The sequence below is a fragment of the Argopecten irradians genome, chromosome 12 (assembly GCF_041381155.1).
Source record: "Argopecten irradians isolate NY chromosome 12, Ai_NY, whole genome shotgun sequence".
Lineage (NCBI taxonomy): Eukaryota > Metazoa > Mollusca > Bivalvia > Pectinida > Pectinidae > Argopecten > Argopecten irradians.
In genome coordinates, this window is record NC_091145.1 from 136,465 (window position 1) to 151,105 (window position 14,641).

At 32.2% G+C, this 14,641-nt stretch overlaps 1 long non-coding RNA gene across 1 annotated transcript; it reads right to left on the reverse strand.

Annotated features, from left to right (window-relative positions):
* Positions 1–4,072: 4,072 nt before the first annotated feature.
* Positions 4,073–5,422, reverse strand: LOC138336230 (uncharacterized). Its single transcript, XR_011210403.1, has 2 exons — positions 4,725–5,422; positions 4,073–4,335 (listed from the first exon to the last, which is right to left on the reverse strand). It is a non-coding gene; the product is annotated as an uncharacterized lncRNA (long non-coding RNA).
* Positions 5,423–14,641: the final 9,219 nt, after the last annotated feature.

Here is a 14,641-nt window from a genome sequence, read left to right on the forward strand (position 1 = left end):
AACAGCGAGCCACATTATTAGTAACTCATACTCAAAACTGTTACATTGCACAACTTTGGCATAAATACTGGAGCAAATCGATCATTCTAAATCGAAGTATTTTGTAGGTGGTGTAGCGCTTTTGGTTCCTCCTTTTTAGTTTCGTTTTTAATTTTATATTCATTCCGTAATATCATCCATCGCTTAAATAGTCACCAAACGAACACTTGTACATGGGTTAGGCCTAGTACACGTTAGTCTTGTTTATAATGTACGTATGTATTGCTAACGATAGCAATACATGTGATTAATTGCATACTTCATTTTTATTTTGTTTTGCTTGTGGTAAATACCATGATTATAAAGTTTACGGAACGGAGACGACATGTACACAACTACCACAGTTGGGCATGGTAAAAAAGACCATCGGTCTAATTTCAACCACGAATAATTCGAAGTCTCGATGTTTCGAAGTTTTTCTGACGGTCCCTTGAACTTCGATACATCGAGGTTTGACTGTATATGGACACGATGAAGTCAAAGACGACAGTACTCAATCCAAAGTTTCCACTTAACATGTACAAAATGTACGTTTACAAAATAAATTACATGTGCAACTGTATATATGGAGAAAGAATGGTATTATTCTAAAGTGTCTCATATACCCGATATTTTAAGAAATAACAAATTGTTACAACATCTCTTTACTGATAATAACACAATGAAGTCAAACACGACTGTACTCGATACGAAGTTTCCACTTCACACGTACAAAATGTACGTTTACAAATTACGTGTACAACCGTATGTATTACGAGAGAATTGTATTATTCTAAGTGTCATATTTGTCTGACATTTTAAGAAATAACAAACAAATTGTTACAACAACACTTTATTGATAATATTACCGTCACAATGTCATAACTTTAGTGAAGCGATCAGGCGTATACTGGTACTTTAAATAGTATCATGGTATTGAAATGACGAATAAAACATTTTCACACAAACACATTTAAAATGCAGTAAATCAAATTTCCATCTATATGTTTGATTTCTATTATCGATGTTTCATAACTCAACAATTGTAATAATTAACATCTTACAGTGTTTCCCGCATCAATCACAAGTTTCAGGGTTTTTTTCAGATTGTCGAAAGGCTCTTTCGCTTACCATGGAAAATTGTATTCTCGGAATATTTGTTTCATAACGGATTACACGCTGTATATTACTAGGGTGTGTATTCATAAAAACTCATTGCTTACAATTGACTAGGCATCGATTTTAGGGTCGTACATGTACATTTACAAATGCACATACAAACGCCACAGCTACGTACTGTAATAAAGATTGAACATTTGAATTCGTGTTTCGCCATTTGCAGTTCTCTCATTTTATAGTTCATGCATATAATAAAGATATAAAGAATGAAAATATTTCACATCCAGTTATTTATATTCAAATCAAGTCTTTTATGCATATCATTGATGACAACGACGGTGAAGATAGTGATGCACATGCATACATCAAGGATTTATAAGTCATATACGTCCTTGCATACATGTATGTACACTGAAGATTACTGTAAAATTGCATTGCGACAATTTTCTACGTATATTTGTAACTGGTGTAAGAAAAATAGTCATTTGATCACATTTCACATCAAGCAACTCTTCAATTTACAGTTTAAACAAATTAATTATTCATGCAATGTATAAGTGTAAGCTAATTCATTCCAACGTAATATATAGGAAAGCATATTGCACACATCAAAACTTTGAAATACGACAGTACATATATATGTGTACGTGAAATGTACTGTCACAGTGTATGGGGCACAGGTAAGTTGGGTATAAAGTTAATCTCCCTCCCAAGAAGGTGTTAATTACAGGTGAACTCCTCCCGTGGCCAGCTACAGGGGGTCGACACAAGGTAACACCAGTCGTGACCTATATACCTGCGCAGGTGAAATACCCGTGCGCGTCACGCTGGGAATTGAAGAGATTCCAGGTACAAATAACAACGAACACATGTGAGAAGGTGCCCGTGACTGTTCAGATTTTATTGATATGAGCTTAGACGTATATCCGTGTCTGATTTGACACGCGTACAGTACGTGTGAAGGCTTACAATGTGACGTACCCCTGCACAGTTCGAATTCTCTACACGTGTTCTACATGAAGTTGTAGGTATACTCGTACATTGCAAACATTTACATCATTTTATTCAATTTTCATATAAATACAAGTACTAATTAATTGCGTTTAAAAATATGTGCATGTAAATGCCAAATCTCACCTATTCCGCGTGTTCAAACTCGTCAAATTAATGATTTTTAAATTTCACGAATTTATTTACAAATCTCCCGAGTCTTTTTTTGCGTTCTTCGTACATCGAAAATATTTAACATAACAAGAACAATATTACCCAGCGTGTCTGTAATAACATCTTTATATTTTTAGTATCTGTTTTAGCTATTTTCTTGTGTAATCTTTCAGTTGTCGTGGATTCTTCCTAAAATAATGCTTTTGGCATTCATTTTCTGTAAGACAGTTTCGTTAAGGATGTATTCTGCTGAGGGGTCAAAAATTTCTTGTAAATACAGTTTTTTTTCTTATGACTTTTTTGAAAGAGGGGTTATTGACAAACAAAAAAATGCAATAAAAAATATATGTTGGTGTGCATCTTTTTTCTCTATAGCTTCTTGAAAATGCCTACTTATTTACACTTTTTTCATCAATTTTCCATGAAAAATTCAATTATGAACAATAATTATTAAAATAAACAAAATATAAGTATCAGGTTAATTTTCTTCTTCAAATTGATTCATGACTATGTCATTTACAAAGTTTTAGCAAAAAATTGTACATGAAAACGCATGTGTTGCCATTTGTTTCTTATTTTCATCCAGGTATGATTGATTATGTATGGCATGATTTAAATACATTATTTTAGCTTTTAAACTAAAATTTATCCAAATTGTTGTAAATACATCTTCTCCATTTTTTTTCATATGATAAAAGAGACCTAAATGAACAAATATTTGAAAAAAAAATAATAGGTTAGTGTTGAAACTTTAGAAATAATGATGAAAAAAGAGAAAACCAAAAAATTACAGAGTTATCTCCCCTGGCCCGATTTACCAAATACATTGCTATTCATTTGGGGTGCATCCAAATTAATACAAACATTGCAACAAACATTTCTTATTCTTCCAAAATAGCAAAAGTATATAGTTAATTAATTTTTTTCAAAATTTATATTGTTTTTCAGATACAAATAGAGGACATCGAGAATCATATATAATATTAAATTTTGCCACTTTTAACATGACTGACAGAACCACAAAGTTCAGGTCTTAGTTATAATATTCATATTTATTTTACATACCTACAATTATGTAAGTATGTTGAATAAATTAATTTAATAAAAAATGTCTTTTTATAGTTTTTTTTTTTTAATTTCACCTATATATATTTAACATTTTATTGTTTTCACAAGAAGAATGAATGTTGTAATGCCATAACTATTTAAATGTCGGAAAAGAAATATCCATTTTAAATATGATGTCAATAGTGAATATAAGTTGTAAAAAAAATATAAATCATTAGAATTCCATTTCACATCTGCTTCAGACTTCTGTATCCAATTCATTATTATACAAAAATAATTAATCAATGCATGTTTAATTTACTCCGCCTTACAGCTAATAAGTATATACCAGGTATATATAAAGAGCCATCAATCATGACACAACAAAAGTGCTAGCAAGAAATTTTGTTGTTGTTATTTTTTTTAAATATATATATAATATATATATATTTATATATGTACATTGTATGTGAAAGGTACTACATGTATATATCAGTGATTTTGCACCAGAAATTGACTTCATTGGCAGGAATAAGAAATTTAATCTAGACTATTCCTATACATGTGTAATGGTTCTGAATCAGTATTAGGTACAGTAGTTTATCTGTAAATTTGAGATCCAAGATTGGAACCCTTGTCTTGTCATGTATTTGTCTGCTCCTCTTATATTACACATGTATAGTTCATGTCTATATATCCAACATGAAAGAAGCTAACACAATACTGCATTATTGATTTATTTATTTCACATAATAGAATTTCACCTGATAACATACACCAGGTATATATGCCTCTTTCACATTATGTGTATGACACATTTCCAAGAAAATTTTACACTATTATGATAAATTAATTGTTAAGAGTACCAAAACTGAAAATGTTTTTGATCACAGAATTTTTATTTCCTCTTGTACACACATGTTGAACACAAATTTGCTCCTGGAGTAGTTCCTAGTCGAATAATACTGTGATGTGCCTGCAGCCATTCTGTAAAAAAAAATATGAGAACATACATGTACAGATGTATATCATGTAGGCCTTTCATGTGCCAAAGAAATATGATTTGTTACTTTCATAAATTTTACAACAATATCAGTTCAGAAGAGACAAGAGATGAACAAGTTTTAATTCTTTTCTTAATACCATAACCTAGAATCATTTATAAATTATAGACCTAAATCTGATAAATGAATGTGTGCACATTGTACATGTACTCAACTGTACTTGAACTGTATGTGTGGAGGGGCTGATGGGAATATAACCTGTGTGCAATGTACAATATTTTAGCTATAGAATAAGTGTTTTACACATTGTTAATATACTGCATTTGATAATTGCGTTTATAGATAATGTAATAAAAATGTAAATGTACTTACATTTAGAATGTACCTTATTTACTGCCGTCAGTTGGAAGATCTAGATCTTGCGACTTTGAATAACTTGTTAGCTTTAGATATTCTGAACAGTGTCAGTCAGTATTACGTACTAGTACTTAGAGGCAGTTACGTGAAATCGATGTAAGACAGGGTTTATTTTCCGCAACTGCATCATCAAACACACTGTCGTAAATTATCAGCATGATCACTCTTTCAACATTCCAGGGCAGATGTCCAGTTGACAAGTTTATAATCATGAGCTCGACTGCCCAACTGCAAGTTGGTCTGTCCGTCTAGTCACCACTCAGTTTGCTATTGATTAAAGTTCCACGATATACTAAATCTTGGTGTTTCATGTTTGTCTTTCTTCTAGTGTCACATTACAAGTGCACTGACTCTATATTATTTTCCTAATGACGGTTGAAAGACGTCACTCTCACCACACACATGAAAACTCGACCGACATTGTTTACATTTCCGGTCATTGCGCCGATATACGATATGTCGTAAAATGATACTATTTTTTACTAAAACTAAAAATAAACACTTGTGACTTCATGGAAACATCACATTTAGTTTATTTTTTAACAGTAAACACCTTAATAACCAAAACATATTTTAAAAATGGTTTACGTCACAGTAATATTGCTAAAGAGTTACGTCCCTTTGTTCACGTCAAAATCCTCACCAGAAAACTACCTTAATATTTGAATTACTTTCGCAGAAATCATAGTAACAACAAACATATATAAGATATATGTTTCTGATAAGAATATTAAAAAAGTGAAAATCACATTAAGTTTTGAAATGTCATTTAAATACGAGTATTTCAGAACGTTTTCACGGATAGGAGCGTCATGTATGCGATCTTGTTACTGTACATATTTTTATTTCAACCACTTCTAACAAACATATTTACATCCAAAAGAGATATAAAATGCAATACAATACATTTTATTCATTTTTTTATTTCATGGATGTTGTGATAATCTCTTCTACACGAAGCGGTAAACGTAATATCTTAGTAGATAAAAACGAACATTATATCCGGATCGTCAAAGCATCTCACCGGCATTTGGTTCTATTTTTAGTGGTTAACGTTAGCGGAAGTGGGTCCTGCTAACGATTAACGCAAACGATTTCTAACGCAAACGATTGTAAACGCAACTAACGATTAACGATTGCTTACGCAAACGATAACGATTAACGATAAACGATTGCTAACGCTAACGATTGCTAACGGAAATAACGCAAACGCAAACGAAACGCAAGTTTGGGAACGTTAAACGGTTCAGGTACTGTATCTGTACAAAAAATGCAGTTTACACACCAGTAAACAACAAACAATAAAAATTATTCCTTATATTTACATTTCGATTGACCATTTCATTCAAATCAAGTGTTTAAATAAAATAAAACTCTGTTTTTCCAATGTTATACGATCGTTGGAACAGCCGGTCAATTGATGGAATCCCGGAACAGCTGGCTTCAATTTGGCGGGAAATGTTGTCAAATTTAGAGAGTACACAAAATATAGTTCCACATTGACTTTATCTTTTTTCATCCCATTTACACAATATTTGTTAATTTTTTATTTGCTGACATATAATTTAAGATTTACATAACATTCATACATGCAATATATTGAAGATGTTTCATACAGAAACAATAGGCCTAACCGGATGCGCATTCACACTACTTGCGGAAGTCAGTGTTCCGGTGTGTGTATTCTTGCGCGGCAACCACTGCGTTTACTCAAGTGTAAACGATTTCGCAGCTGGTAAGGTTATATAGCAAAGACAAAACGGAAATGTAAACATTGATAATTACGCTTCGTTTTATGTAACTATTTCTGTTATTTTCTCTGAAAGATAAATTTGATATTGATAACTCAGTCTGAAACGTGTTAATCCCTCGAAATGTGGCCGTGCGACAATTACTATTTGTAATATAAAAGTGTTTTTTTCAAAGCGTAAGGCCTCCTCAAAGAAAATTTCCTTAAATAATGAAATTTAAGATATAAACACTTAACAGAAATTTAGATAAAATATAGTTGCCACACATTATTTTTTTATTTAGTCATGTTCAAATTGCTCTTTGTATAGCGTTATTTCTCCATCTTAATTTTTACTAAAACTGTTTCTAGATTCAAGTATTTTGTAACTTGATTGATTCATAATTATGTTTGTAGATTTTTTACATTGAAATTTTTTACAATCATTACAAATAATTGATAGTGGTCTTTTGACAAATACACCACATTGGAACTATATAAGCTTAGGTGTTATAATAAATGCAACTGCGTTTCTTTTATAAAGTAAAATCACAAAAATCTATATAAATTGATTTTTCTTAATTTTATATATTTTTTCTTGCTGGGTATCAATTTGGGTACACATCATGTGACAAAGCTAGAAATTTCGAGACATGATATTAATCGTTCTAACAATAAAAATAAGCACTGTAATAAGAAATAACAAAGCATCAAAATAAAGTTTGTATGCTCTTTTTGAAAACAAAACAGAAAAAAATGAAGCATACCAAACAACAAATGTCATATAAGATTATGATTAATCATGTTTCAGACCTGCCTACATAATTTTGTTGTGAAGTGTAGTTTTTGAAGAAAATGTGTAGTTTTCCATATGACATGACATCAAGATTTTAAGAACAAATAACAACCACTTTGAGTGTTATAACACTATAATATTTAATTCATAAAGATGTTTGGTTTGATTTATTATGTTAATAGTCCTATTACCAGCCAGGGTCATTTAACGACGTTCCCTACTCATGTGTGAGTAATTCATTTTGAAATAATATCATTCCAAAAACGAATAGGAGAAAACGCCAATCAATATATGAGAAACAGTTACGAAATTTTATACAAATATTGCATCTGAAGGAAATTAAAATTTCATTTCTCACAGACCATTTTTATTTATACTAATTTCAATATCACTCAGTGCCTTAAGAGTACAAATGGTTTTAGAGAATGATGACTACTTCGACCCAATGTTTAGTCTGAGTATCATTTTGTTAATTGCCAATACATGTACAGTATATAAACAAACAAAAATATTTAATGGTCTAGGCTTAATTTCACTCACCGTTGGTCCTTTTGCATATTCACATAGAATAATGAGTGTTTATTAAAAGTCAAAGAAATATTGGTGCCTGATTACTCTTGCACTTCCACAACGTGCAGACGTGCACAAGATAAATTATAGAAGTGCCCATGCATTACAAATGATTGTATTCTGTGCAATATCCGCGAACTTCCAACTATTAAAGGATTGAATCTTGCTTTGGTCGATTTCATGGGGTGATGAAGCATTTCATGTTGAATTTGTTTCAACTCAATTATCACCCCATGAAATCGACCAAAGTAAGATTCAATCCTTATATTTCAATTCAATCGTATAAGATTTTTGTTGATTTTTGTTTTAAAAAATTGCTAGTTTCTGGGCTTGTGCAAGTCTATAACGAGAGACATAAGAAAAAAGTGCGTCATTAAAATACAAGTCATTAAAAATAAATAGCACATACATTATGTAATTACAATTTATCATACATTTATTTAGAAACAACTTTATTATCAACAAAATCCAGATGAAATATAAAACATTCATATTTAGAAGTGATTGCAAAAATTGTCCGCCGAAGATCTATGCGGAAGGATAATGTCTAGACTGTGTGATACGGCGCTAGTAAAATCGTACTTTTATACTTCTCAGTGATAGTACAAATAGTATTTGTTGCACTGCCACATTTCTAGGGATTCACACGTTTCAGACCAAGTTATCAATTTCAAAGTTATGTTTCAGAGAAAATAACAAAATAGTTGCATAAAACGAAGCATGATTATCAATAAATGATGCATATTTGGTGTACATAACTGAGAATTTAGAAATGAGGTAAACTTTATTAAAATAAATGTTTCAGCTATTTTCTCAATTAGGGTATCAATTTGGGTACAATGACGTTAAGTGTACAGGTACCTGGCTTGTAGTGGTAGATCTAACTATCTACTATCTACACGAGAACTACAATTTTTAAGTATTTCGGACTGAAGAAGGCCCTATAGTGGCTGAATATATATTCCATAGAAATGATTTTGATTTTACTTTGAATTTATTTATTTTGGCCTTTTATTTCGGATTATTAATATACTAGCTTTATACCGTTTTTCCTCATTACAATTTTTAAGTGAGAAGGATTTGTCACTGTCTCTTTACTCTGCTAAACACCACGCGAAACGCCTGTGAACCAGTAATAAAAACTATTTTTCTCAAATGCCAATGTAAAATTTATTAAATTTCACAAAGTTTATTACTTGCATTAAGTATGGAAGATTTAGAATAAATGTCTTAAATTTTCGTTCAAAGAAAAAAATATGACAGCTCAAGAAATGACAACCTGCTTCAGAAAGTTTGACGGGAAGCCTGGCACCTGCAAGCTACATCAAAGTCGGAGGATATCAAAGTAAAATCCGTCATCACCCAACGTCACGGTCAGTGCACAAACACAAAAGCTCTTGCAGCGTATTCGTCCAAAACTCTGAATGACAAATCCTTCTCACTTATAAATCCTAGTTGCCATTAAAAAAAACGAGCCAGGTACTTGTGGTCAGTGTCTATTGACCACCTCAGGCAAAATTGGAATGCAACTTATATATTTGAAATATGACAACGGGTTTTAGAAGAGTATAAGTGTAGCTACAGGCACTGGTTGACCATAGGTATTCTGAAAGGTTCTCCGGGTGAGCTATTTTCATAGACCGCCTAGTTTTGGCTTTTTTTAATGTAGATTTGTCAAACATTGTGTCGAGAATCCAAAATCACTTTTTGTCCGTGGTCCGTGGTCCGTCCGTCCGTCCGTCCGCCTGCCCGTCTGTCCGTTAACAATTCTTGTTATCGCTATTTCTCACGAAGTACTGAAGGGATCTGTCTCAACTTTCATATGTAGGTTCCCCTAGGGCCAAAGTTGTGCATATTGCATTTTGGGACCAATCAGTCAACAAGATGGCCGCCAGGCAGCCATCTTGGATTTTTTTTTGTATTTTTTTATTTTTCGTCAAACAATACATCAGTTTTACATTAATCACATAATCATGAAATATTGATATAATTATTTTCCATACACATCTTTCACTCTGCCAATCTTTCTTTCATCATTATAATTACATTGTTTGATTTCTTTTATAGAGAGAGAGGAGAGAGAGAAAAAAAAATAAAAAAAGAACAAAGAATTGGGAAGGAAAGAAGGGATAATGGGATGAAAGCCATCTTGGATTTGGATATTTTAAAGTTATATGTACCGTAACTGGGCGATAATTTGGACATGCTATGTTTTCAACATTAATTTATTAAAAACCATAAGGTTTGATGAATAAAGCTGTAAAAACCATTTAAAAGGCTTCAGATGACTTACAAACATTAGTTATAACACAGAAATCTTGTACTGAAAAATTGTTGTTTTTATGCCTTAAATATGTTTAAATGAAAGCATACCTGCAGAAGTCTCTTTATAATTACTAAAAACACTGTAAAAATGTGTAATAAAATGTAGACCACAATTTGGCTTCATGGTCTCACCGTATGTACTCATTTCACTTCACTATTGATTAAAGAAATGATTTTTGGCAGTACTGCCAAAAATCATTTTCAGCTCTTATTTGCACATTTAAAATTAAAACCTATGCATTGAAAGCACTGTTATTTTCAAAAAGTTGGTAATTTTTGGTGATGAATAACATATTAAAAGCTCATCTTGATTCGTGAGTATGAAAAATACAGCACAAATAACTTTAAGTTTGTTATCGCTATTTCTCAGAAAGCACTGAAGAGATCTGTCTCAAATTTTATTTGTAGGTTAACCTAGGGCCCTAGTTGTGCATATAGCATTTTGGGACCAATCGGTCAACAAGATTGCCGCCAGGCAGCCATCTTGGATTTTGATAGTTAAAGTTTGTTATCGCTTTATAGCTATATCTCAGAAAGTACTCAAGGGATCTTTATCAAATTTCATATGCAGGTTCCCCAAGGGACCTAGTTTTGCATATAGCGTTTTGGGACCGATCGGTCAACAAGATGGCCGCCAGGCAGCCATCTTGGATTTTGATATTCAAAGTTTGTTATCGCTATTTCTCAGAAAGTACTGAAGGGAACTGTCTCAAATTTCATATCTAGGTTCCCCTAGGGCCCTAGTTGTGTATATTGCATTTTAGGACCAATCGGTCAACAAGATGGCCGCCAGGAAGCCATCTTGGATTTTGATAGTTAAAGTTTGTTATCGCTATTTCTCACAAAATACTGAAGGGATCTGTCTAAAATTTCATATGTAGGTTCCCCTAGGGACCTAGTTCTGCATATTGCGTTTTTGGACTGATCTGTCAATAAGGTTGCCGCCAGGCAGCCATCTTGGCTTTTGATATTTAGGGCTTTTCACCATTTTGGTGAAAAGACCTATTGTTTTTGTTCTGTTTTTTATTATTATTATTATTATTATTACAAGCTAACCGATACTTACATTATATATGTGATTGGCTTCTTAGGTAAAATATGTGTTTTCGTTTTTAAAGAGACCATGCCAATAAGCATCGAGCTTCGCACACTATATTAGTGGAAAGTGTGAAAATCACAGAAGTTGATGATTGTTTGTTTATTTGTTATATATAAAGAACTAATCATAAAAAGTTGGTTGATATGAAAAAATATTTTGTGTATCCATGGCAACCGGGGGTATATACAATTATGTATGTGAAGAAATGCATTAATCTAAAAATAACGAAATTTCTTAAAATCTATGCCATGTTTCATAATGCACAACATTTTAAATTGATTAAATCCTTATAGGCGTGTGAAAAATTAACAAAAAATATGTTTTCATAATTTTCTTAAGATGCAAGAGGCCGGAAACCCCCAAAATATTAGTTAAAATATGTTGAAACGTTGCTAAAAGTAATGACAAATTTCTCAAAATCCATTCATTGCTTGATAATGTTATTAATACTAAAACAATAAGCATTAATTGGTTAAAAATAATCAATAATAAAATTGGGTAGAAAAATGGAATCGAAAGAATAAATCATATATTGTTTCTGTGAATTTCCTGAAATTTGGCATAATTTAGCATTTGGATTATCTCCCTTGCCAGTGATTGAGTATATAATTACCTCCCTTGCCTGGAACTCTCCATTCATGAAACAACAAAAGGCGATCTATTTACAGAACAGCATGTTTTCAAGCCTGCATAAATTTGCTGTTAACTATGTTTTTGGCCTTAATATGTGTGGAGGAATGGAGAAGAAATGACAGGATTACTTTTGGTAAGTTTTTTTTATTATGCAAATGTTTTAATGAGACAGAAATTGAATGAATTCCAACAAAAATCACTTCATATATTCTATTCTATTGCCGGTGCCATTCTTGTTAGTAGGCCTAAGTTGTATTTTGTACTTAATTGAAATACTTATTTTCATAACATAACCTTATAGCTATATATAGTTTGATGAGAGTACATTAACCAGTGGCAGAATCAAAGACAATTCCGGTGGGGGTGGGGGTGGGTGGAGGGGGCGGTCGCATGATTGTCAAAACTTTTTCCTTCTGGATCCATCATTGATCATGACCATATTATGGTAAAGGTAAATTGATAAAAATTTTGAAGAAACTGACTGTTTTATATTATCTAGAATAATCTAGGTGTATAAGTTATTATAAATATACATGAAAAAATAAAAAATTAAAAAACATGCAATATTTAGTTAAGTAAGTGTAAGTAACTTATTAAAATATTAATATCTTGAATGAATGATTGTTGGATATTCCTTTTCTGCTTTTAGTTTCTGTACGTCCTTTAAGTGCTGTACAGCTATTCATTACTGTAATTTGTTAGTAGTACAGGAATTTTTTCTTATGTAGACTATATAAATGCACTATATCATGTATTATGTAGAAACATTTACATACCGGTATATAAAATTATTTTTATGTATAGTCAGACAAAACAGAAATGATTTCATGTACTCTAATACTAGTAATATAGGTTACTGATTGTTCTCTTAACAAGAATATTTCATATTGTGACATTTTAAATATTTAAGATAACGATACAAAAGACTGACACCCCAGTGCTTAAACCAATATGTGTGTAAAACACAGACCTAGAAACAGTCGGTACAGTCTGTATACTGAACTTAAGTGTCAATGTTTCTTGAACAGTAAAACACGGATGAATGGAATCATCGGATGTTTTACTGCAATTCATATCATTTAATTGTTCCACCATAAAACATACACAAACGTGTACATATGTGTGTGTGTGTTTTTAATGTAGTGTCCCTCTGACCATCTGTACAAACTTTTCTGTCTCTAATTCTGATTCTATTAAGCTTAATTTGTTAAAATGTTGACTCTGAAACTTGTGCTGCCTATGGCAATATTATCTGTATCATTTAATTTTAATCATTTAATCATACATTCTGTTTTAGAAATCAATTAGTAGTAAATTTTAAATATTTTTTTCTATTTTTACTTCTAGAATGACATCTGCATTAAAAGACTCAGTGGATCAGGTATTGCTGATGGACCAATTGTCAAGGTGTACCAAGTTAAGAAAGTTCCACAAAATACCAGTGCGAGACCCATAGTAATTGTACATACCATCGAAGGCGCTTGTTCTATACTTAAAATACATGGAGTTCTGTCTAGCAGACATTTTATCACTCTACTTTCACCAAGCAATTGATATGAAGCTGGATACTCTTAATATTAGTTTAACGTCCTTTTAATAGTCAGAGTCGTGTAAGGACGTGCAAGATTTGTTGGTGGAGGAAAGCCGGCCTACCTGGAGAAAAACCACCAACCAGCAGTCAGTACCTGGCAACTGCCCCACATGGAATTCGAACCCGCATCCAAGAGGTGGAGGGCTTGTGGTAATATGTCGGGACATCTTAACCACTATGCAGACTCTTAGTTGTGAACTGAGTCACTGACCATCACAGTTTGGTAAAGTGTATGATATCAGAAGACCAAACTGATGCTTATTAATTCAGATAAATTAATAAGCTTAAAGTGTGTTGGTTGTAATTTCAGTTTGGAACAGATACATTCACAAAATGAGTCTACAGAGATCTGTTATCAAGCCATATGGACATAACATTTTAGTTGATTTTTTTTAATGAGGACATCAAAGGTTGTGAAAGGATGTTTAATAAAGATATTTCAGTCTGGTGAGGGTATGTTGAATGATGGCATACAAGTTTATAGTGTGATGACTGATGTAATAAGTGTATGTTTACAGTCAAGTAATTATGACTGATGAGAAGCAAAAGCTATAGTGTGATGAGGGCATACATTTACACTCTGATGACTGATGTCTCAGTAATGATGAGGGCATAAGATTATAGTGTGATGACTGCTTAGGGCATAAGTTTACAAGGTGATGATTGATGAGGGCATAAGTTTACAGTTTGATGACTGATGAGGGCATAAGTTTATAGTGTGATGATTGATGAGGGCATAAGTTTACAGTGTGATGACTGATGAGGGCATAAGTTTACAGTGTGATGATTGATGAGGGCATAAGTTTACAGTTTGATGACTGATGAGGGCATAAGTTTATAGTGTGATGATTGATGAGGGCATAAGTTTACAGTGTGATGACAGATGAGGGCATAAGTTTATTGTGTGATGACTGATGAGGGCACAAGTTTACAGTGTGATGACTGATGACTGATGAGGGCATATGTTTATAGTGTGATGACTTTTTTATTTTTATAAGCTGAATAAAAGTTGACAAAAGAATTTCTATTGATGCAATTTTGTCTCTATATCTGCCTTTTCCCTCAAATCCATTTACATACAGTATATATTATATGGTTTGGTGTCCAAATTGGTGAAAGGAATTAACTG